This window comes from Psammomys obesus, unplaced genomic scaffold (genome assembly GCF_907164565.1).
Source record: "Psammomys obesus unplaced genomic scaffold, mPsaObe1.curated_primary_1811, whole genome shotgun sequence".
Taxonomy (NCBI): Eukaryota; Metazoa; Chordata; class Mammalia; order Rodentia; family Muridae; genus Psammomys; species Psammomys obesus.
The window spans coordinates 6,382,187-6,386,790 of record NW_026586550.1 but is presented as its reverse complement, the minus strand read 5'-3'; the positions used below and the strand labels follow the sequence as shown (position 1 = coordinate 6,386,790).

Sequence of the window (4,604 nt, the reverse complement as noted above, 5' to 3'; positions counted from 1 at the left end):
GAGCTCTTCATAATGGGCAAGAAATGCTGTTCACTCTGGTCTGATAGGAAGAACCTAGTGATACCCTAAGCAGATGAATATTCTAGTGAATTTGACAAAAAGCTATTTGCAAAGAGTATTAATGCCATTTACTTGAAAGGGTTCACAGTGTTTCAGATTTATAAATACAAATTCAAATTTAAGATTTACAAAGAAGTAAGTTGTAGGTATGTTGTACTAAAATTAACATTTCTCTGTTGTTTGATATTTTGGCTTTCTCTTCCTACTGACATGACTACTCAGTTATTCTGCAGGGACCTTACTGGGTTTTATTTATTTATTTATTTTTTATGCCTGGATATCATCAGGAGACTGAGATCAAAGATCTTATTTCATATAATTTCTGGAGCTTACAGCATTGATTTACCATTTGTTACACTTGTTACCTTGCTTCATAGTGAGTTGCTTATACATGTGTGTCTTCCCATGAGCCCTTGGGGATAGACATGCTTTGGTTTATTTTTCTATCAACTTCCTCAAGACCTGACACCATTTTTATTACTTTTGCCCATTAGCCTTGTGTTCTGGTTAGATTTATGTCAGCTTGACACAAACTGGAGTCATTTGGGAAGAGGGACTCTCAATTGAGAATATATATCCATAAGACTGGCCGGCAAGCAAGTCTGTAGGGCACGCTCTTGATTAGTGTTTGATGCGGGGCAGGGGCACACATTGTGGCCGGGGCTGCTCCTGGGCTGGTGGTCTGGCACGCTATAAGCAAGCAGGCTCCGAAAGCCATGGGAACCAGCCAGTAAGCAGCACTCCATCATGGCCTCTGCATCTGCTCCTGCCTCCAGGTTCCTGCCCAGACGTCCCTGGATGATGGACTCCAAGCTGTAAGATTAAATAAATCCTTACCTCCCAAATTGCTTTTGATCATGGTATTGGGTACAGCAATAGAAACCCTAAGACATCTTTGCATAATTAAAGGAAAAGGTGACAAACATCAAAGGAACGTGGAATAATAATAGAAACCTGAGTTGCAGGAAAATAGATTACAGTTGTGTGTATGCCAAACCCCGGAACAAGTGGGCCTAGAGCTGTACAAAGGAACCTGCCTTCCCAGTTAAGAAAGTTTTTTAAATGTCAATGTTAATGAGCAGAGGGTTGAGGTATTTTTTTTCCTTCTTTTTTGGTTTTTGGGTTTTTTGAGACAGAGTTTTCTGTGTAGTTCTGGCCATCCTGGACTCGCTTTGTAGACCAGGCTGACCTCAAACTTTCAGAGATCCTCCCACTCTGCCTCCCGAGTGCTGGGATTAAAGGCATGGACCACTGCACCCAGGTGGGTTGAGATGTTTCTATGGATTTAGAGATGGCCCTGCTGTAAGTCCAGCTGAAACCTATACATAGCTTATCTTTTATAGCTTATCCGTCAAGTTTATGTGGTTGAAATGAGTTCTAGGACACTGGGCACTCATGTGGTACTCATAGAAGAAGGGCCGGAGGTAGAGGGCGTGTTATGGTCAAATATCTAAGGATTTGCAGATATGCTGAGATGAGGGGGACTTTGGCTGTCATTCTCCCATGAAGCATCTTCCCTCATCATTCTTAGTTGCCAGTATTTCTCTGTTGCTCTGTGGGCACAAAGTTTTCTAGGTGTGAGGACTTGGGAACTAAACTCCAAAATGAAGGCCTCTGAAGCAAAGTTTCTTTCTGGCCTCTTTTCTCTTTGTCTCTTAGGCCTTATCCTATACTGATCAGCCATGGACACTAGCTTTTTATTCCCCAAGACAGGTCACCGAAAGCAGAATTCCATTATTCCAAAGTCAGCCACGAAGTCCACATGGGTCTCCAGAGAGGACCTACCCATGCCCAGCAGAAAGGAATGCAGTAACTGAGGTGCCAAGAGGACCTTAGACACACTGTGTCGCACCCCACCCCCAGCTCCATGCTTTTAGATAATTGCCTTTTTGCACAATCATATTTCTGTACAGACGTTCATAGTCCATTGAATCTAAACATGAAATGAATGGTTCACCCTGGGTCTTTGGGTCTACAGTCTGAGAGCTTCTATGTCATATAAAACTGTGATCAAATAAAAATGTGATGCTTTGTGCTTAGTGGCCTGTCTTTTGTTAAAGGATGTCGGAGCGCTGTGATGGGCAGGGAAGGAATTAGCCACTTTCTGCTCCTATAGAAGGCAGAAGGAATTCCCATTACTTTTTGAAAAATAGGTGCATTTAAATTCCAAGCCACACTTTCCCTGTTGTATATATTTCATTATTCTAAAACAAGGCACATTTTATTCAAATCCTTCCAGACATCTTTTTATGTTATACACTAACATTGTCTATTTTGTCCATGAAGCATCTAGGCCAACTGTCAATGTCAATAGATAGATGCTGTCATATTTTTTTCATACTTGCAGATACTTCTGTCCTATGTGTGTAGCGTAATTTGCTTAGCAAGCTTTATCGCTGGCATTTAGACCATTTCTGATTTGTCACAATTTTGATCATCCTTTGCTGAACACTGTTGCTGTCTAGGGGAAAGCATCGGATCTTCATGGTTTATAAACCATTTTCTCACGCATCCTACCATTAAATCCTTTCCACAGCCAGGTGAGGTAGATACTTCCAGAAAAAGCAGGCTTGGAAATGTTGGAACTTGACCAAGATGGGTGGAAAATTGTGTCTTAAAACCAGAACTACTAACTCCCAGGCTAGTTCGCCCTAGCTCAAACCCAGCTTTAGTTCATTCACCTTAAGATATTCAATTACAGATAAAAAAATTTTTAATGTGAGTGAAGATAATGATATAAAATTTTCTTGCACACTACTAAATTCAGCACATAATAGAATTGCTTTTAAAGCATTATTGCATTTTTAGAGAACTCCTTCAACCTCAGAGTTCTTGGAAGGTAGTTGTACTCTTTTAACCTTTGTACTAATTTGTTCCCAGTCAATAGTTCCTAGGCCATTTTACAAATAAAACATCCAATCACAGAGGCCATGTTGGATCCATTTAAACACCTTGGCTTGTCTACTAAGGTGAGGGCACTCTTTCTCCTCTCTGTCTGCTCATAGTAGTTCTCTGGGAAGCAAGCCATACAGTTGGTCTCAACTTGTAACCCTCTTCATTAGGCTGGAAGCAAGGTCCACAGGGCACTTGCTCATGCATTAGCAAAACCTCTTGTTCAGAACTGTTTTTATTCATTGATTAACGGAGGAACATGTGCCGCTATCAATAAGCACAACATGGTGTGTATGAATATTTAAAACTATATTCGTTTATATTACTAGGTAATGTGTTATTTGCCATTCTATAACAAAACATTGAACTTATTTTGCTATTTTATAAAATAACAAGTGCTCGCTTCGGCAGCACATATACTAAAATTGGAACGATACAGAGAAGATTAGCTTGGCCCCTGCGCAAGGATGACATGCAAATTCGTGAAGCCTTCCATATTTTTACAATCTCGAGGAACAACCAGTGAGGATTATAAATAACCAGATGGCTAGAGGCAGACGTAAGAACACTCCCAACAAAAATCAAGACACAATGACCTCACCAGCAACCCCACAAAACAATGGACACTTCAATTCACTAGATATACAAGAAAACGACCTCAAAACTATGTTTCTCCAGCTACTAGAGGCCCATAGAGATGAAATGAACAAAGCCCTCAGAGAAATAACCAAAGAAATCGAGACTAACCAAGAGGAAACAAATCGTGCTCTCAGAGAAATGACCACGAAAATTGAGGCAAACAGAGAAGAAATGCACAAAGCTCTCAAAGAAATGTCCACACAAATAAAGGCAAATAAAGAAGAAATGAACAAAGCTCTCATAGAAATACAGGCAATTATACCCAAAGAGGGTAGAGGCACAATTAGTGATACATAGAGAGGAAACAGACAAAAAAATAGAAGCTATCATTGAAAAGCAGGAGTCCACATTCAAACAGATGAAGGAAATGGTGCAAGACATGAAAACAGAATTAGAATCAATAAAGAAAACACAAATAGAGAAAAACCAGGAGCTGAAGAACATAGAAAAAAGATCAGGCACTACAAAGGTAAGCATCACCAACAGAATACAAGAAATGGAAGAAAGAATCTCAGGAGCCGAAGATACACTTGCGGAAATTGACACGTCTCTCAAAGAAAAAATAAAATCAGAAAAGTTCCAAACACAAACCATCCAAGAAATCAAGGACACCATGAAAAGACAAAACCTAAGAATAATAGGAGTAGAAGAAAAAGAAGACATCAGGCTCAAAGGTCCGGAAAATATTTTCAAGAAAATTATAGAAGAAAACTTTCCCAACTTAAAGAAGGAGATGGCCATAAACATACAAGAGGCCTACAGAACACCAAGTAGGCTAGACCAGAAAAGAAATTCTTCACGTCACATCATAGTCAAAACACTGAACCTACAAAACAAAGAAAAAATTCTAAAAGCAGCAAGGGAAAAAGGCCAAGTAACATATGAAGGTAGACCTATCAGAATTACACCAGATTTCTCAACAGAAACTATGAAAGCCAGAAGGGCCTGGACAGAAATCATACAGTCCTTAAGGGACCACAGATTCCAACCCAGACTACTATACCCAGCAAAAC

At 39.9% G+C, this 4,604-nt stretch overlaps 1 non-coding gene across 1 annotated transcript; it reads left to right on the top strand.

The window, feature by feature from the left end:
• The first annotated feature begins 3,347 nt into the window (after positions 1–3,347).
• On the top strand, positions 3,348–3,454 carry LOC129672633 (U6 spliceosomal RNA). Its single transcript, XR_008719522.1, has one exon. It is a non-coding gene; the product is annotated as a U6 spliceosomal RNA (small nuclear RNA).
• The last annotated feature ends 1,150 nt before the right edge of the window (positions 3,455–4,604 follow it).